The sequence below is a fragment of the Lissotriton vulgaris genome, unplaced genomic scaffold, assembly GCF_964263255.1.
Source record: "Lissotriton vulgaris unplaced genomic scaffold, aLisVul1.2 SCAFFOLD_369, whole genome shotgun sequence".
Taxonomy (NCBI): Eukaryota; Metazoa; Chordata; class Amphibia; order Caudata; family Salamandridae; genus Lissotriton; species Lissotriton vulgaris.
This window is the reverse complement of record NW_028254839.1, coordinates 148,127-170,022: the sequence shown is the minus strand read 5'-3', so window position 1 is coordinate 170,022 and position 21,896 is coordinate 148,127.

Below are 21,896 nucleotides of genomic sequence, written 5' to 3'. Positions count from 1 at the left end.
CCCCTTATGATGGCACTGGTGCTCCCGGACCAATCGAGACCTGTCCCATAACGTGCAGCCACACTTTGCGCTCCTCCATGACATTGATCCAGATGCCAGCGCTGCAGCGGTATTTATTGATGCAACTAAGGCGTTCGATTCCCTGGAGTGGGACTGCCTTGCTTTTGTCCTACAGCGCAAGGGGTTTCCGACCTCGTTTTTGGAGTGGATCAACCTGCTCTACTCAGGGGTGCGTGCCAGGGTGGTGGTGAATACACTTCCGTTGGCACCCTTCTCTATCACACGGGGCACCCGGCAGGGATGCCCCTCTTCGTCGCTGCTTTTTGCCATAGCCATTGAGCCCCTAGCGGCGAAAGTTTGGCAGCAATATCTAGAGCATGCCCTAATATATCCTGAGAGGCAAATTTTGATCTCTTTGTACACAGATGATTTAACACTATCTGCGAAACCCTGCGGTAAGCCTTAACCCCATTCTCCGCCTGCTCATTCTCTTTGGACAGCTTTCTGGCAATAATGTGAACTGGGGTAAATCCCAAATCTTCCCCCTCACAGACGCTACAGAGAAAATCACACCCGATTTCCGTCTGAAATGGTGCGCAGACACCATTACTGATCTAGGTATTAGAATTACACGTTGTCGGGAGGAATTGATGCGCTCCAACTATGGCCGGGCACTGGATGCCATCACCGACAGGGTGACCGGGTGGGTTTTGATGCCTCTCTCTATGGCGGATAGTGTCGCTGATCAAGAGGATTATACTGCCTCAACTCCTTTATCTCTTTACTAACATCCCCTATGCCCCGAACCGTTTTAATTGCATCAAAACACAGCTGTTCAGACTAACAAGGGGAGGAAACAGCCTAGACTGGCGTGGGAAATGATGACTCGGCCTTTCGAGGATGGTGGATTTGAGATCTCAGATATGGATCTATACATTGCTTGCGCTCAAGCTCACTTTGCGGGGTGCTGGTTCCACCTCCCTGTACAAGCCTCACTCTGGCTGTAGAGGATGGGTATAGGGAACCCCCACCATGCACTACATACCTTAGCGTGACCACAGTACCTAGACACTTGCCCACCACAGTCCAATGCACGACCAGTGCCTGGCATGCTCTAGCGCGTACACTTCAGTGCCCCTTTTTTACTCGCCACCAGTACCCCTGCAAGGGCGGCAGGATATACCGGTCACTGCGGAGGGAGGGTGCAGTCGCATGCTTCGGAAACTGTCTTATCCCACTTGGGGTCACTTATACAACAATGGGAAGTTAAAGGCGAGTAGAGTTTTTCGGCTCCTCCACCCCACTCCGTTAGAACTTTTTTACTATGTACGACTTAGACAAGAAGTACGGTAACTAACCCAGGACTTCCCATTGGAACCCCCCCCATTATGGTCCCCTTACACACTTTACTGCAACAAGACCCCCCTGAACATGTGGTGGCCCGTTTATAGAGCTCCACTCAAAAGGAACGGAGACGGAGCCCTGCCCCAGTGAAAGGGAAGGGGGAGGAAGAGGTGGCTTCCCCCATTCCGGAGGAGCAATGGGCCTATTGTCGCCAAACGGGGGTCATCTCTGGAAATAGCAGGCTATGCCTGATACACTACAAATACATTCATCGCTTATATTACACGCCTGCTAGGTTACAATGGCTACGCTTGCGTGACACAGACCGCTGCAAGAGATATGGGGCTGCAGGGGCAGACTTTGGACATTTGGCATGGGAATGTCTGCTTTTTCAGGAGTAATGGGGGGGAGTTACTGTAGGCGCTGGATGTTATGACTGCCATACATGTTCCAAATGATCCCATTACCGTCCTCTTAGGCTATGCAGAGGAAATTCCCAATTGGGTCTGGAGGTTCGCCTCTGGCTCTTTGATGGCGAAATGGCATATAGCCAGTCGCTGGGGACGCGGTCGAGCTCCCAAATTTAAAGAGTAGCTTAATGATCTTGTGTACTGCCAGGAACAGCTAGAGGTTTATGCTGACCTAATGCCACCTTCCTCACAACCTAAAGATGTTTGGGGGCCTCTTAGGGCATATCTTCTGGAACACAATGATAATGTGGGGTCAGACCAGAGCCTGGAGCGGGGGGAAGAGAGACCGGGGGGAGATTGAAGTAGCGGGCGCATCCCTGGATGTGGGCCCATGAGCTCCCAGGGTGAGGTTAGGGGGGACCCACTTCTTGATCACACCTAGAAAGCTGTGACGCGAGTGGCAAATGGAATATAATATTGGATTGAACTGTGGCTAACTGACTGATTAGCTTTGCAGGAGTCATAAGTTGGGAAGTTTCAGGTTTTTTATTTACCTTTTAGGTGACCTAGAGTGACTGCTGTCTGCTATTATATGCCTCTTTGACGCGGCCGACCCATTGGGTTGTAGGCAACTTGCTATGTATGTATTTTCCACTATTTAAAGCACTGACTGTCATATTGCTGTGCCGGCCTGATGGGATGTTGGCACCTGGCTGTGTCAATTCTCTGATGTCAATAAAGGTCAAATTTAAAACCAAAAAAAAAGTATTTACAGAAAGAAAAAAAGTGATGGTACAGCAGTAAGAGATATTTTAGAACTCATCACTGCAGCTCTAGAATTACCGTTCGAAATGCCAGTAGTGAAATGTTCAGCACTCACAGGAAAACAGAACTTTGTGTCCCGAGGAAAAGAGTTAGCAGACCAAGCAGCTAATGAAGCAGCTAGAGGAACACAACCAACACACCACATTTTCTATGCAGGACAAAAAGGAGAATGAAGAAAATAAGAGATGGGATAAACATATCCAGAACACTGTCGAGACTTCCCATCTGCATCTGAGAACTGCAAGAGTCAGCACCTTAGTTTGAGAAATATCTCTGGAAGCAGAGAGGATGTCAACAGTCAAGCACTGACTGGATATTCAGACAAAGCACTGCAGGCACAGGCAAACCAGTGATACCTCAACAGCTACTGATCATTGCTTTAGATCAAATACATCACCCTGCACACACCAACATTACAGCAATGTGCAATGAGTTGCAATCAGAATCGTTCATACCAAATTTATGAGATGTTGACTATTGAAGTGTGTGTCAAACCAGTTGTAAATATTCCCCAAAACCAACTCTAAAGGTGATCACCTCAATACCCCATCCACCCGGTCCTTTCGAGGTTCGCACATTGACTTTGTGGATATGTTAGATGGGTGCAGCCATTACAGGTATCTATTAGGTCCATGTATACATTGTGATGCAAAATCAGCTGCTAACTTCCTAGTAAGAGAGGTTATCCCAAGATGGGGAGTACCAGAAGCATTAAGATCAGATAACGGGACTCATTTCACAAGTTATACCTTCAAGCCTATCACAGAAATGTTTGGAATAATGTGTACACTGAATACAAAGAAATCTGTCATGGCTTTGCCACCGACTTTTTAGATTAAATAATGTACAGTAACAGAATCCCCAACGACCAGGAGGGCCGTAATACAAATTGAAACTCTGTAGCATGTATCTTTATGGTTTGAATTTATTATTGAATACGATGGGAGATGTTTGAGACACGCCAGATTCTGTTTCACAAAACAGTTTAAATTCTTATTTTTTATGCTTTTTATGCCTGTACGGGTTTCTCTTTTAAACAATTTCTCACAAAACTGTACACAATGTGATTTGGGAAAAACTTTAAAAGATATTGTTTTAAATCTAAATAAAGATTATTACACATTACACATGTGTACACTGACTTCAGTTTATAACCCACAAAGTAATGGAACTGTAAAACACCATAATGGCCTACTAAAAAACAAAATATCAACATTAAATTTAGAAATGGTTACCCTGCCTTCCCATTGCATTATTCTCCATAAAGAAATACACTAAGTACAGATCATTACCTCACTCCGCATCGGATAGTAACAGGGAGGACTATTAATATGCAGAATCCTCCATCCAGATGAAATGCAGATGCTGAAACAAGTAGTGAGGTACTAGGAAATGTAATATGTGACTTTGTCCCAACTAACAAAGGCAGCAGAATTATTTTTTAAACCGGTTTTATGATACAAACTAAAGAGTTCCAACACTCCTACAAAGGCAGAACCGGACCCACAGCCAGGAGACACAGTGTGCATCAAGAAGATCATCAGGAAGTTGAAAGACCCAAAGTTTGAAGGACCTTACACAGTCACTGAATCAACGAATAAAGCACTGAAAGTGAAAGACAGGACACAATGGATCCATCTTACACACATACAATAGGCAAACCAAGGGTTAATACCAGGAGATGAAAAGGAAATAAAATGAGAGGATGAAGAAAGGAAGTAACCAGAGACATCCTCCCGTCCAATGTGGCATTTGGACTTTTTTTGTTTCGTAATTGTTTTATTTGAAAGTGGAAGAAAAAACACAAGGTGGGTTGACTTGCAGTGTTACACTCGCTGGGGTCTATCGTCATTACAAGTACATCTATACAATTGTAAAGGAAAACTGAAGAATAAGAAGAGGGGCAGAGGGATGAGGTAGGGGCAGTAAATAAGGGATGGGAAATATATATATATATATACACACACATATATTTAGGATTTTTTTCAATGTTAAATCTCAAAATTCTATTTGGAATAACTTTGGCGCCGGTTGTCGAATCTGACTGAAAATTTCCTCAAAATGGCCTTGCGGCGTTCCGGCCCTTCCCTGAAAGTTTGGGGGGGATTCGTCAAGCGGGGGCCGAGATAAAAGGGGGTCCCAAAATGCGTTTTCCCCATGTTAATTTCCATAGGGCGGTCGATTTCACTTTTAGCCCTAACGGCTGAATGGATTTTGACCAAATTTGGCAAAATTGTAGGGACTGGTAGCCCGATGTGCCTTTGCTATGTCTCAAGATATGTGCTCCAGTGGATTTTGAGGAATTTAGGTTCAAAAAAATATATATATCTATGGCAGCGCCCCGGTACGCGCCCCGGGGAGCGCACCGGGCGTGCTAAGTGACTTGCGCATGGAAAGCTGATTGGCTCTCGGGTGTCTGTAAACATTCGAAACAGTCCGGAGCGGCCGCCATCTTGTGTCTCGGTAAAATCGAGACACAAGAGGTGGCTAAAACAAAGGGGGAAATGACAATAAGGGGGCAGGGATAGACCCCCCTGACCCCCTAGGTTTGATGTTTGTGCCAAAAAGGGCCCTGCGGGGCAAAAGATAATTTTTTTTTGATTTGCGCGGGGGCAGCGCCCGGTACGCGCACCGGGGAGCGTACCGGAAAGCTTACCATGGGGGAAAAAAGAATGACAGTTTTTATAAAGAAGTAGCCTTTTATTAGAAATTGGAGGTAGTTCTGAAAAGAACTGTTTTTTTTCTTCTTTTTGTTGTTTTATATTTTTTTATGTTTTATGAACATTTTGAACTTTTTTTGGCTTTTCAGAACACTTTTATATTTTTTTTGTATTTTTCATGGGGAGAAACGAAAAAATAGGGAATTGGAAATGGCTCAACTGGAGCGAAAAAAAAGAAAAGAAATAATTAGGGTCGATTGGGGCATTTGTGGTTGTCCCCAGCAAGGACGATGAGCTTTACACTCTGTTCTCCGTAGGAGATGGTCTTCCCACAATATTTGCATGTGATTGTGATATCTGCAAATCGTGGCTGAACGCAACGCATCGTTTCATTTTCTTCTGGTGTTGAGGGAGTGGGTTGCTTTCTTTTTGAGCTGGTTCTTGTTGATGGGGAAGGGTTACTGGCCAGTTCCTTCATTTCTGCAGCAGAATAGTTTATAGGATGCTTGCGCTGCATGTGGCGGATCATTGTGTGATTTCCAAAGGAATATTTTTTAAGAGGGTTCCCTCTGGAAAGTTCCATGCCACAGATTAGGCAAGTCACCTTGGCTGCATTTACCTTTTTCTTCCCCTGTGGAAGAGAAAAAAACTCCCAAATAATGTGTGGTCTAGGCTGGTATGGGGCATTGTGTTCTTGGAGAAATGTTCTCGTCCTTTCTTCCTCCTCCTCCTCCTCCTCCTCCTCCTCTTCTTGACCACCAATGAACACTTGTGGTGGTCCTTTTGGTTGTTGTGGTGGTGGTGGTGCAAATGCACCAGCTGCTGCTGCTACTGAAGCCATTATGAAGATGAAAATTGTACAGAGAGGTACAAGCAGGTTTTCCTCAGTCAAAGGACAAAGTCAGAAGAAAGGAAAAAGGTGGGGTCTTTCATCAGAAGGAAAAAAAAAGTTAGATCCAATGAAAAGTGTTATTTTCAGGTCACATGACCAGGGGCTTCATCATTATGAAACCAAAACTGTTATGAACCAATGAAAAGTGTTATTTTCAGGTCACATGACCCGACGCGCTTACGCTACGCGCCCCGGGGCGTGCCCGGGGGAGCGCCTCGGGTCGCGTCGCGTGAGCCCGTCAGAAGTTTACATTGCGCGATCGTATTCGCACGAGTGCTTCCGGGTGCGCCTACGCCGTGCGTTTCACGCAGACGCGGCTACGCGATACGTCACTATCATGTTTAAGAAAACGATAATGGCGCTTACGGGACGCTCCCCGGTGCGCTTCAATTAATTACGCTTTCTGGGGCGCACCCCGGGAGCGCACCAAGGCAAAATTTTTTTTTTATATATTTATGTATTTTTTTTAAAAAAAATAGGCAAAATTGTAGGGACTGGTAGCCCGGTGTGCCTTTGCTATGTCTCAAGATATATGCTCACATCGTTTTTACGAAAATGAACTTTGAAAAATATATATTGGGCTACATTGGGCTATATATATATTAGAGCCAAAATGTAGCCCAATGTAGCCCAATGTAGCCCAAAGATGGCCATCAGAGACAAAAAACAAAAAAAAATGTAGCCAAAAAAACAGCCAAAAAAAGTCAAAATATAGCTCAATAACAGAATGTCCCAGAGAACACCTAGTGCGCTAACAGTCTTACTTATAAATTGAGATTTATAGTTAGGAATTAGCATTTAAAAAACCTTTTAAATTCACGGAAAAACCATAGGTTTATCACCAGTTATAGTTAGGAATTAGCATTTAAAAAACCTATGAAATTCACTGAAAAAAACATAGGTTTCACACCAGTTATAGTTAGGAATTTGCATTTAAAAAACCTATTAAATTCACATAAAAAACCATAGGTTTCACACCAGTTATAGTTAGCTGGAAATGTTACTGACATAAAACCATTGAAATTCCCACATTATAGTTAGTTGGACTCACTATAACTTGCGCGTGCAATGCACTGCTGATGACGTCACATATTACATCACTCATGACATGGTCAGTGACATCCCTCAAGTTGACTGTGCATATTAGAACTTAATATTATGACCTGTGGTAGGTAATAGGCTAGTTCAAGACGTTTAGTAGAATTGATGGGGGATCCACACCCTTTTGTAGGAGGTGTGCGGCAAGTTGTGTAATCATGGGGATGGAAAGGCATGGAGAGGGAAAAGGGGAGGAGGGGGGTGGTGCAAACAAGAGTCACTATGACTAGGCAGGGGTGGGAGCATGCTGTGTGCTACGGCCAACATCCCACAGCAAGCCAACTCTCAGGGTTGGCTAGTCAGGCTGTCTCTGAGGGGTAGGTGAGGTTAAAAATATGGAGTAGGGGGTAAGTGGGGTTGGCCGTAGATGCTAAGGCAGAGGATGGGTGGAATGTCGGTCTCATAGCCCAGAGAGGTGGGGGGAGGGGGGGCGGAGGGGTAGGAGGGGCAGGTGTGGCTATGTATGTATATTATATTTGTTCAGCTAAAGAATAAATGAGCAACAATGATTGACGGTAATAATAGCAATAGTGAATGATAGAATGAACAAGCATACACATAGGGAAATTAGAGAAACAAATAGCGTACACTCAAACACATGCACTGATCAAGAACACATGGTATGCACATATGACACATTGAAGAACAGACCACAAATAGATTATGCAGCTCCCCTTGTGTAAAAGCAATCTTGCTTTGCTTCATTGAAGCGAGAGCAGGTTTGCCTGCTCTCGATTCAATGAAGGAAAGCATAGTTTTCTATGGCAGGGCAGGAGCCGCATGGCTCCCGCCCTGCCATAGCAAACAGCAGTGTCCCGGGGGAGGGCACCCGGGGCAGTAGGGGGAATTAGGACCCCCCCCACGCATTTGTTTTTCAGCTCCGAGGAGGTGGCGGTCCCTGTGGCTGCGGTGGACCGCAGTGCCCCTGCATACAATCAAATTAGCCCCTGGGAGGTGGCAGTCCCTGTGGCAGTGGTGGACTGCAGTGCCCCTGCATACAATCAAATTAGCCCCTGGGAGGTGGCAGTCCCTGTGGCGGACCGCAGTGCCCCTGCATACAATCAAATCAGCCCCTGGGAGGTGGCGGTCCCTGTGGCTGCGGTGGACCGCAGTGCCCCTGCATACAATCAAATCAGCCCCTGGGAGGTGGCGGTCCCTGTGGCTGCGGTGGACCGCAGTGCCCCTGCATACAGTCAAATCAGCCCCTGGGAGGTGGCGGTCCCTGTGGCTGCGGTGGACTGCAGTGCCCCTGCATACAGTCAAATCAGCCCCTGGGAGGTGGCGGTCCCTGTGGCTGCGGTGGACCGCAGTGCCCCTGCATACAATCAAATTAGCCCCTGGGAGGTGGCGGTCCCTGTGGCTGCGGTGGACCGCAGTGCAGCTGCATTCAATCAAATCAGCCCCTGGGAGGTCGCGGTCCCTGTGGCTGCGGTGGACTGCAGTGCAGCTGCATACAATCAAATCAGCCCCTGGGAGGTGGCGGTCCCTGTGGCTGCGGTGGACCGCAGTGCCCCTGCATACAATCAAATCAGCCCCTGGGAGGTGGCAGTCCCTGTGGCTGCGGTGGGCCGCAGTGCCCCTGCATACAATCAAATCAGCCCCTGGGAGGTGGCGGTCCCTGTGGCTGCGGTGGACCGCAGTGCCCCTGCATACAATCAAATCAGCCCCTGGGAGGTGGCGGTCCCTGTGGCTGTGGTGGACCGCAGTGCCCCTGCATACAATCAAATTAGCCCCTGGGAGGTGGCGGTCCCTGTGGCTGCGGTGGACCGCAGTGCCCCTGCATACAATCAAATTAGCCCCTGGGAGGTGGCAGTCCCCTGCATATTCTTTAGTGAGTGCCCCTGGGACCTGGCCCATCCGGGGGCTTAACAATAATAAGTGCGGGAGTTATGCTTAGTTTTTTAAAACTCTCGGCAGGATTTGCGACCCCATCGTATACTCTGCAGTTTGTAAAACAAACATTGCTTTTTTTGGCCCTGGGGGTCCTTGTGGGACCCCCTGAGCAGGCAGAGGTCAGGGTGTTTCTACACGGCCCCCTTTTAATTTTTTTCAAAATGTTTTCCCCTTTTTCTTGTGACTCGGTTACAGAGTCACAAGATGGCTGCCAACACTTCCTGGTTTGGAGTGTTGGCAGCCAATCACAGTTCAGCTCATGGTCAGGCGTGTTCGCGAATCCACTGTGGCCACAGATATGAAAACTTTTTTAAAAATTTCTCAGCAACTACTGAACGGATTAACACCATTTAACAACACCCATTGGCATAGCCAATAGGTCTCGTTTTTGGGACCTTCTAAGTGTTTAGATGTGCAGCACAATTTCCTTGGTGCAAAAACATCAACTTTTGCGTGGCTAAACACTTATAAGGTCCCAAAGGCGAGACCTATTGGCTATGCCAATGCTTGTTAGTGGTTCTATGTCCCGTTCAAATATTATTTCTGAATCCTGAGTGTCATTGCACATACAGATCTAAATCTCTCAACTCTTTCTTCATGTATTGGTTCCATGTATAGGAGGAAAACGTCTGGGCAAGTCTGGATCCTTGGGGACCCCGTGGGGAAGGAGAAGGGCAGTGGCGTAGGAAGGGGGGTGCGGTGGGTGTGGGCCCCCCCAGGTGTCATCACTGAGGGGGGTGCGGTGGGTGTGGGCCCCCCCGGGTGTCATCACTGAGGGGGGTGCGGTGGGTGTGGGCCCCCCCGGGTGTCATCACTGAGGGGGGTGACAAAATAGCAAAAATATGTGTTTTAAACACATTTTTTCCATTTTGTCAAGCTCCGCACTGGGTACCACCTGACCTTACTGCGTCACTGGAGAAGGGTCACAGGAGGTGGTACCAATCTTAACAAAGTTCGACTTGTCACTTAGATAAGATCTAAACCAGTTTGAGACAGTCCCATCAATATCATCAGATTTTGAAGTGTTCAGTATTCTGCTGCCTCAAATGCCGCTGTAAGGCGTGAACGGTGATGCCGTGTCCATGATGCAAAGGGCATCATCAATTTAATTTAATGTAGCAATGTTTGCCCTGCAACCTCAGTAAAGCCGTAGAGTTCTGAGTTTTGTAGTTTGTATTTTGTGATTTTGTTTTCATAAATAGGACGACGAGACCCTGCACTGCTGTGGGGCACCATTGGATAGCTACTGGTACCGCAGCGACTACAGTCTCTATAAAATCATATCACAATAACCTACACGCCTCGTCAGGGATAGTAAGCGCTATATTAATGCACTTTCAATCAATACAAAAGATAAGAACGCTGCTGTAATGCAGTCCCTAACATAGGTCACTTCTGCAGTATTCTGGCTTCCAATGAAACCTTACTCCTCTGCTTCCCTTTAGAGGTGGTGGCGAGGAAGAGTACCCGGCTAGGGTATGTTTCCAGGTCACATTACAGCCATGATGTCTCCAGCAGGCACATGGTAGCTCTGCCCACCTTGGTAAGTCAGCCTATGTGGCATGGTGGCTCTGCCCACCTTGGTAAGTCAGCCTATGTGGCATGGTAGCTCTGCCCACCTTGGTAAGTCAGCCTATGTGGCATGGTGGCTCTGCCCACCTTGGTAAGTCAGCCTATGTGGCATGGTGGCTCTGCCCACCTTGGTAAGTCAGCCTATGTGGTATGGTAGCTCTGCCCACCTTGGTAACTCAGCCTATGTGGCATGGTAGCTCTGCAGGCACGTGTGACACTGTAGGCTAGGGTTTGCAGATGGCACAGAAGGTTTCTGAATGTGCTGACAGCTGGCCCATGGTGGCAGTGCTAGCACAGAGGGGTCTATAATCAGCACGCAATGACTGGTAATTCTCTCGGTGTCAGGTGGTGAAGGGCATCTTGGGGACAGTGTGGATGATGGCCAGGAGTCTATTGGAGTGTGTACGAATGATGTGTATGTGAAGTGGAGGCGTTGAATGGGATTTGTAATGATTAGGCAATGGTTTTTACTGTGTCTTTTGGTTGTATAAGCAATACATAATGCATAATAAATTGTGTTTTATAATATTATGTATTTTATGCTTTAGCTTGATCAAAAAGAAATAGAAATCCTGAAAACATAATAAAAGTTTAAAAAATAATGTTGGGTAACTAACTGTTTTTGAATGACTGAACTTGAAGTAATGCAGGTTGAGCGGGAGTGTTACCCAGCCTTGGTTTGAAAGGAAGGAGCAAGAGCTGTGTGACGTAACTCAAAATGACCAACCGCAGAACAGGACGAGAGGCCCTGGTTGCCCTGCTCAACCACGTTACTCTTACGTAGTCAGTAGCCCTAGGGCAGCACCTAGCCATCCAACCGGAGCGTCATGGTACCCGAGATTGATCCAGCGCGGCTCTCTAACAACCTTTACTAGTCATTTCACCTTACTCTGATATAACCCCTATTTACTCATCGGTGGGGCCCATAGCGCCATGAGTCACTCACACATACATCCACATTACATCTGAATCAGTGACTAAGAAGTAGAGTTGCTATTTAGCGGTGTACCTAGGTTTATGCTTTATACATTATATACATGTATAGAATATTTAATAAATGTGCTAATATATTACCTGGAGAACTCTACACCAAGGCACTCCACTATCTGGTCAATAGATCATCTTTTAGAAGAAAGTTGATGGAGACTAACACCAGCTTAATCATAGTAATCCACATAAAAAAAGCTTAATTTATTGTGTAATGACATTTAATTTAAATAAAATCACTACTCAAGTTTTACATTTTAAAATCAGCTTGATCTATTCATTTAGGAAAAGGGAATTATAGTTTATTCTGACAAAGAATTTAGCCATTTATTTAGTACATGTTAAAAAGAAATGGAAAATAGAAATGATATTATCTAACTCTGCCATAAAGAAATAACAGTTGCACGAGTCTCAAACTGCCTCTATTCTCCTTCAAGCTTCAAAATAAAACCTGCATCAGTCATCTTCATTGCTCCAAAGTTAAAGTCCAAAAATATTTCGAAGTCTCTGGCGCCATAGAATCGCTCAGACCGACAGCATGTCGTGGTGCAAAGTAAAATTCAGGAGCAAGCTTTTATACCCTTTTGAAACAAGCTCTTTTATACCCTTTTTTCTCTAGCTATATAACTAAATTAGAAACTGTTAGGGTCCACAACTTATTCTGATTGGTCCATCAATGGGGTGACAAAGATCCCCTCATCCATCCTTGGTAGAACCAGTTTTTCAAAATATGCAGTCATTTTGTCCGTTCCCATGTACGTCATCTCCGTTTCTTTTTTACACTTTGTCATTCAGTTCATTCGTTACATCCCTTTTCCGTTCCCAGACGCAAAACAACTCTTGGCATCCTCTTGCACTCCTGGGTCAAGCTGACCGTGACATCACCCGCTGGACGTACCAGGCTCCCCGATGACTTAGCCTTTCACTATTGCGCAGGCGTAAAGACTCTCTCAGTCAGCAGCCATTAATTACCGCTAGGCCACATAATCCTCAATGAGAACTAGTGCGAAAACAAACACAACAGAGTGTTAAAATATAGAAATAATTTTTTTTCTGTTAACCACCCACCATTCTAAATTCACCCATTAGTAAGTTACCCAGCAGAAGCAGGCATGGAGCTTTATATACTTACCTAATGTACTCATTTTCTTTTTGCCACGATGACATACACGTTTATAAAGCAAAACAAACACGCTGTTTTCGTACTTTAGCACTATATTAATACGACTCGTTCACAATTATTAAAACATTTTTTGCAAATAGCAGTTCGTACCCACGTGTAATTTTATGTCCAAGTGCCATTTTGATGGTTAGTTATTCAAGCTTCACACGATTAAAATGGTTATGGTTATGAGAGTTTGACTTCACATGGGGTACACAACATTTTTTATCTCACCCCCAAGATCACATGACACCAGAGTTGAATGACATCATCCCCCACACAGAACACTGCCACCCAGCCATTGGCTACCTCAGGCCTCATGGGAAAGGCCTCACCTGTGGGTCCAGATTAACCCTTGCTCTTCCAGTGCAGGCGGGAACAGTCACTCCTGCACTTCAGGGACTGATGTTAGTTCCACAAAATGCTTTGGTTTCTAGGGAGCTGTTCCATGTCCCCTGGCTGCGAGCAGAGCACAGGATGTACTCTGACTGTGCAAGGCCCACTGCTTAATTTGTAAACCAGTAAGTGCCGGGGCCCTCGTCAGGAGGACACTGCAGCTTGCACCACACATTACCCCTGCCTGCACCACCAATGACCGCACCAACACAACTACTGGCATCGCACTTCTAGTTGCAGACCCCCAAAGGTATAAGGGCCAGCCAATTAAAAGCGATGGTAAAGTACCCATGGTTCATGGGAGGGTTGAACAAGAGGTAAGTCGAGGCGAGTACTGACCACACATCTTACTCTTCAGATTTGTGCTGCTTTCTCCATCGTGTGCTTTCTTCACCTTCTGAACACCCCAGCGCTCTGCGCTCTCTCCTGTGTGCCTCGCCTCGCAAATCCCTGTCTTTCTCATTTCTCCCCTGCCATTTTACTGTATTTCTCTCCCTCTCGTGCGCTTCTTTCCCCTTCAAACCTCCCTTGGCCCATGATCTCTGTTCCTCCCTAGCCCTTGTGTGCTTCTCCCCCGGAAGATGCTCCTTCTGCACTGTGTTGCTCTCTTCCTCATGTACTTCCCCTTGCAAACTCCCTCCATGCGTTGTGTTACTCTCCCCCTTCTGTGTGCTTCTCCATCCTGAAAACACCCCCTGCCCGCACTCCTTGTCACTCTTCCTGTTGTGCTCCCCAAAAACATGGAAAACACCTCCCCTGCTCTGTGTTGCTCTCTCCCTCATGTGCCTCCCTCCTCTCACCACCTAAACCCCGAAACAGCATTGGCAATCATGTTGAGGGTTTCTTCGTTTTGTGCAGAGAAGCGTCGGGCGACTTACAAATACTGAACGAACACATGACGACGAAGCAAGAAAGTTTAGAGAAGCTTGGCCTGTGTGTAACATTAATCCAAAGTACAACAACTACACGCCATGGGCAAACAGGAGAAGACTCCAGGAGAGTGACAGCGATAACACAAACAAGCAAATCAACGCAACCGAATACAACATTAACAGGATCAAGCTGGCCAAAAGAGGTGCACCCGATGCTTCATGATGAAGACATGTCACAAGGTACCCAAAACAAGGACTGAACACATGATTATTGCACAAACATTGGAGCCACTGGAAGCAGCTGCTCACAGTGCAGTGTGCTCTTCAACAACTGGAGGGGCACCGGAACACCAGTGTGAGGGAAAACCGAGGCACACGCACCACCTGGGGGAAAACCGAGGCACAAGCACCACCTGGGGGAAAACAGAGGCACACGCACCACCTGGGGGAAAACAGAGGCACACGCACCACCTGGGGGAAAACAGAGGCACACGCACCACCTGGGGGAAAACAGAGGCACACGCACCACCTGGGGGAAAACAGAGGCACACGCACCACCTGGGGGAAAACAGAGGCACACGCATCACCTGGGGGAAAACCGAGGCACACGCACCACCTGGGGGAAAACAGAGGCACGCGCACCACCTGGGGGAAAACAGAGGCACATGCACCACCTGGGGGAAAACAAAGGCACACGCACCACCTGGGGGAAAACAAAGGCACACGCACCACCTGGGGGGACACAGGCACACGCACCACCTGGGGGAAAACAGAGGCACACGCACCACCTGGGGGAAAACAGAGGCACACGCACCACCTGGGGGAAAACAGAGGCACATGCACCACCTGGGGGAAAACAGAGGCACACGCACCACCTGGGGGAAAACTGAGGCACACGCACCACCTGGGGGAAAACTGAGGCACACGCACCACCTGGGGGAAAACTGAGGCACACGCACCATCTGGGGGAAAACTGAGGCACACGCACCACCTGGGGGAAAACAGGCACACGGGGAAAACAGAGGCACACGCACCACCTGGGGGAATACAGAGGCACACGCACCACCTGGGGGAATACAGAGGCACACGCACCACCTGGGGGAAAACAGAGGCACACGCACCACCTGGGGGAAAACAGAGGCACACGCACCACCTGGGGGAAAACAGAGGCACACGCACCACCTGGGGGAAAACAGAGGCACACGCACCACCTGGGGGAAAACTGAGGCACACGCACCACCTGGGGGAAAACTGAGGCACACGCACCACCTGGGGGAAAACTGAGGCACACGCACCACCTTGGGGTAAACTGAGGCACACGCACCACCTGGAGGAAAACTGAGGCACACGCACCACCTGGAGGAAAACTGAGGCACACGCACCACCTGGGGGAAAACAAAGGCACACGCAACACCTGGGGGAAAACTGAGGCACACGCACCACCTGGGGGAAAACTGAGGCACACGCACCATCTGGGGGAAAACTGAGGCACACGCACCACCTGGGGGAAAACAGGCACACGGGGAAAACAGAGGCACACGCACCACCTGGGGGAATACAGAGGCACACGCACCACCTGGGGGAATACAGAGGCACACGCACCACCTGGGGGAAAACAGAGGCACACGCACCACCTGGGGGAAAACAGAGGCACACGCACCACCTGGGGGAAAACAGAGGCACACGCACCACCTGGGGAAAACTGAGGCACACGCACCACCCGGGGGAAAACTGAGGCACACGCACCACCTGGGGGAAAACTGAGGCACACGCACCACCTGGGGGAAAACTGAGGCACACGCACCACCTGGAGGAAAACTGAGGCACACGCACCACCTGGAGGAAAACTGAGGCACACGCACCACCTGGGGGAAAACTGAGGCACACGCACCACCTGGGGGAAAACTGAGGCACACGCACCACCTGGGGGAAAACAAAGGCACACGCACCACCTGGGGGAAAACAAAGGCACACGCACCACCTGGGGGAAAACAAAGGCACACGCACCACCTGGGGGAAAACAAAGGCACACGCACCACCTGGGGGAAAACAAAGGCACACGCACCACCTGGGGGAAAACAAAGGCACACGCACCACCTGGGGGAAAACAAAGGCACACGCACCACCTGGGGGAAAACAGAGGCACATGCACCACCTGGGGGAAAACAGAGGCTTACGCACCACCTGGGGGAAAACAGGCACACTGGGAAAACAGAGGCACATGCACCACCTGGGGGAATACAGAGGCACACGCACCACCTGGGGGAAAACAGAGGCACACGCACCACCTGGGGGAAAACAGAGGCACACGCACCACCTGGGGGAAAACAGAGGCACACGCACCACCTGGGGGAAAACAGAGGCACATGCACCACCTGGGGGAAAACAGAGGCACACGCACCACCTGGGGGAAAACAGAGGCACACGCACCACCTGGGGGAAAACAGAGGCATACGCACCACCTGGGGGAAAACAAAGACACACGCACCACGGGGAAAACAAAGACACACGCACCACCTGGGGGAAAACAGAGACACACGCACCACCTGGGGGAAAACAGAGACACACGCACCACCTGGGGGAAAACAGAGGCTTACGCACCACCTGGGGGAAAACAGAGGCACACGCACCACCTGGGGGAAAACAGAGGCACACGCACCCCCTGGGGGAAAACAAAGGCACACGCACCACCTGGGGGAAAACAGAGGCACACGCACCACCTGGGGGAAAACAGAGGCTTACGCACCACCTGGGGGAAAACAGAGGCACACGCACCACCTGGGGGAAAACAGAGGCACACGCACCACCTGGGGGAAAACAGAGAAGCACGCACCACCTGGGGGAAAACAAAGGCACACGTACCACCTGGGGGAAAACAAAGGCACACGCACCACCTGGGGGAAAACAAAGGCACACGCACCACCTGGGGGAAAACAAAGGCACACGCACCACCTGGGGGAAAACAGAGGCACACGCACCACCTGGGGGAAAACAGAGGCACACGCACCACCTGGGGGAAAACAGAGGCTTACGCACCACCTGGGGGAAAACAGGCACACGGGGAAAACAGAGGCACACGCACCACCTGGGGGAAAACAGAGGCACACGCACCCCCTGGGGGAAAACAAAGGCACACGCACCACCTGGGGGAAAACAAAGGCACACGTACCACCTGGGGGAAAACAGAGGCACACGCACCACCTGGGGGAAAACAGAGGCTTACGCACCACCTGGGGGAAAACAGGCACACGGGGAAAACAGAGGCACACGCACCACCTGGGGGAAAACAGAGGCACACGCACCACCTGGGGGAAAACAGAGGCACACGCACCCCCTGGGGGAAAACAGAGGCACACGCACCCCCTGGGGGAAAACAGAGGCACACGCACCCCCTGGGGGAAAACAAAGGCATTCGCACCACCTGGGGGAAAACAGAGGCACACGCACAACCTAAGGGAAAACAGAGGCACACGCACAACCTGGGGGAAAACAAAGGCACACGTACCACCTGGGGGAAAACAAAGGCACACGTACCACCTGGGGGAAAACAGAGGCACACGCACCACCTGGGGGAAAACAGAGGCTTACTCACCACCTGGGGGAAAACAGGCACACGGGGAAAACAGAGGCACACGCACCACCTGGGGGAAAACAGAGGCACACGCACCACCTTGGGGAAAACAGAGGCACACGCACCCCCTGGGGGAAAACAAAGGCACACGCACCACCTGGGGGAAAACAGAGGCACACGCACAACCTGGGGGAAAACAGAAGCACGCACCACCTGGGGGAAAACAGAGGCACACGCACCACCTGGGGGGAAAACAGAGGCACACGCACCACCTGGGGGGAAAACAGAGGCACACGCACCACCTGGGGGGAAAACAGAGGCACACGCACCACCTGGGGGGAAAACAGAGGCACACGCACCACCTGGGGGGAAAACAGAGGCACACGCACCACCTGGGGGGAAAACAGAGGCACACGCACCACCTGGGGGAAAACAGAGGCACACGCACCACCTAGGGGAAAACAGAGGCACACGCACCACCTGGGGGAAAACAAAGACACACGCACCACCTGGGGGAAAACAAAGACACACGCACCACCTGGGGGAAAACAGAGAAGCACGCACCACCTGGGGGAAAACTGAGGGAGAGCTCTGTTGACATTCCAGCGGCCTCCCCGCGTGTCCAGCTACCTCCCTGTGGCCCCCCTGCGTGTTTCCATCGGCATCGTCCCTAGTAGGCGGCCACAGAGGCGCAACTAGAGCCACATTTCAGGGGGGGGGTGTCTGACTCTTCCGGTGACAGTCAGAGTGGAGCTGGGAGGGCTCTAAGGGGTAAAATCAAAGCCTCAATCACAAGTGAAGGGTCTTTTAAAGACTGAAGTACTGAAGTGCTGCACTGCCCCCCCCCCCGAAAACTGCGGAGCACGCACCACCTGCGGAAAAACTGAGGCAAACACCACCACGCACCACCTGCGGGAAAACAGGAACACGCACCACCTGCGGGAAAACAGGAACACGCACCACCTGTTGGAAAACTGAGGCAAACACCACCTGCGGGAAAACAAAGGAGCCCGCACCACCTGCGGGAAAACAGAGAAGCACGCACCACTCTGTGGCCTCCCCGCGTGTGTCCAGTGGCCTCTCTGTGGCCCCCCGCGTGTGTCCAGTGGCCCCCCGCGTGTGTCCAGCGGCCTCTGTGGCCCCCCCGCGTGTGTCCAGCGGCCTCTCTGTGGCCCCCCCCGCGTGTGTCCAGCGGCCTCTCTGTGGCCCCCCCCGCGTGTGTCCAGCGGCCTCTGTGGACCCCCCGCGTGTGTCCAGCGGCCTCTGTGACCCCCACCGCGTGTGTCCAGCGGCCTCTGTGACCCCCCGCGTGTGTCCAGCGGCCTCTGTGACCCCCCGCGTGTGTCCAGCGGCCTCTGTGACCCCCCACGTGTGTCCAGCGGCCTCTGTGGCCCCCCCGCGTGTGTCCAGCGGCCTCTCTGTGGCCCCCCCGCGTGTGTCCAGCGGCCTCTCTGTGGCCCCCCGCGTGTGTCCAGCGGCCTCTCTGTGGCCCCCCGCGTGTGTCCAGCGGCCTCTCTGTGGTCCCCCCGCGTGTGTCCAGCGGCCTCTGTGGCCCCCCGCGTGTGTCCAGCGGCCTCTGTGGCCCCCCCGCGTGTGTCCAGCGGCCTCTGTGGCCCCCCCCCGCGTGTGTCCAGCGGCCTCTGTGGCCCCCCGCGTGTGTCCAGCGGCCTCTGTGACCCCCCGCGTGTGTCCAGCGGCCTCTGTGACCCCCCCGCGTGTGTCCAGCGGCCTCTGTGACCCCCCCGCGTGTGTCCAGCGGCCTCTGTGACCCCCCTGCGTGTGTCCAGCAGCCTCTGTGACCCCCCCCGCGTGTGTCCAGCGGCCTCCCCGCGTGTGTCCAGCGGCCTCGTCCCTAGTAGGCAGCCACAGAGGCGCAACTAGAGCCACATTTCGGGGGAGGGGGGGTGGGGGTGTCTGACTCTTCCGGTGTCAGTCAAAGCCTCAATCACAAGTGAAGGGTCTTTTAAAGACTGAAGTGCTGCAGTGGGCGGAGGGGTGTTGTAAAATGTGATGGAAATTAATTTTTTTTAGTCATTAAGACACCTTTTTTGTGTGTGGACTCTGTGCTTGTTTTGATAGGAGAATAATTAAGCAAAATCAGTTCTTGTTAAACTTTTTGAAAAGATTTACACATTTTTTTTGGGGTAGAAACGAAACGTGTATTGGGACAGTAGATTTTATTTTTTCCTCCCAAAAATACAAAGTGTGAAGTGTGGTTTGTTTCAACATTAAATGTTAATACAATCACTTATTTATTTATATTTATTTAAAGGTTTATATAGCGCTCGCTGAACCCGTAGGCATCAGAGCGCTTTCCATACACACCATAAACAGCAGAAGGACATTACATAGTGGGCTGGCAGAGACAAATCAAATAAAAAAACACAGCAAGGGAGATAAATATGCAGTGCAGCGGAGGGGAAGAGAGCAAGAAAAAAGAAAAAGGTGAGAATGACATAGTCCGGTCGCCATGGGCGTCCGCAGAAATTTTTCCAGGGGGGGGCAAAATGTTAACGTCATCACCATCCTCCGACATGATGTGTGCCAGGTGGGGTACACGAAACACTGGGGCGCAGAACTAGGATAGACTCAATTAAATGCCAGGAATCCAGGACATGTGACTGACCCTGCCACGGGCCAACAAACACCACCTGTAGGGAAAAGGCTAAACTTTCTGACATGGTGCTTTATCTCTGTCTGCCAGGTGTGCGGACTTCCGGGTCCTCGATCCAACACCAATCAAGGCTGTCTTCAGCACGATTCGATTTTTATCAGAATACTTTAAAACAGCCTATGATTAAAGCACCAGATTAAATATACTGTATGCACAGTGTATGTTAGGGATTATTTGTAGCACACATATTTACCAATATTGGCTTCTTGGTGCTAGAATTCATGATAACTTTTATCCAAAGTTAAAGCACAACGTCAAAGTTAGTAATAAATATTGCAGCAATCACACCCACTAGTGATTCGCCAATGGGTGCTCCCTTTACTAGAATTCCCCGGGCATTGCTAAATTTTACACACATTCAATTAATTTATACAAAATAAAATGTATAGGTCCAAATGTTAGCTATATATTTTAAAAGAAACTTAGAGTCCCTCTAGGTGTAGTCAATGTCAAACTGACATTGTGCGCACGTTTAGAGATACAATAATGGCCAGCTCCCTTATGCGGAAGCCTGGCACCGTAAATGTGTGGCACATGCGGCGCCCGCAGCTGCGCCACATCACAGGTCCAGGGATGCTGAGTCTTACACAGTGGTCGGAGTGGGGGGGGGGAAAAAAGTAGGGGAACAGTGGGCGGAGAATCAGAGGGCGGGAATAACCCTGGGATTGGATCTGTGGGTGGAGCCAGAGGTGTGGCTAGAATGCGCAGACATCCCAATTTTTTTAATTCGTTTGGAATTTCAGTGCCCCGTTTTATCAACCAATGGATACACATGATTATTTAAGTTTATAATGAGTTATTGACATTAAATATATTCACAAAGTGGGATATGCTTCTAATCATAGAATGTACCAAATACGATAAAATGTGGAAACACAAGCCATTTGTCTCCGAGCCATGGAGTTTCTGTCATCAGCACTTCACCCTTTTTCCACAACAGCAGTTCAAACATGAATGGAAAAATATCCTACTTTGCAAATGTTTTCTCTAAAATTATGGCTCTGCCATATTTGCTTCATAATGCAAGATCTGCTGCATGATCTGACCATTTAAACTAATACATTGTTTGTAGCTCAAACATATCAAAAGTTAATATAAAATGTGACTTGTTTTGCTGCGGAGTGGATGGCCTATTGTAAAGGTTGACTGGTCACCTTTCTCACTGCTGCGTTTGTATGTTACACTGGTACTAATAAGGCAAAATCTTTCCAGAGACTGTTAGCATGTGTACACACGTCAAAATAATAAAATATCTGAAAATATATTGCATCACGCTGCAGCCTTTTTTTGATGCATAATTTAGTCAACACTGCGGCATCATTTTGTCCCCCATTGCTGCATAATCTAAGAGCCTCGAGAGCAGGGAGCACATGTTAAAATGCTTGTGCATGAAGCAGAGAGACTGCGAAGTTTGCAACCTTAGTTGGCGTGTGTGCAAATCCTGCATTGCCGGTCCACGGTGAGTTGCAGCTACTACTACTGAAACAAGGTCAATGGAGGTACCAATGGGTGAGGCGCACTGGCCTCGATGGCAGGGCCG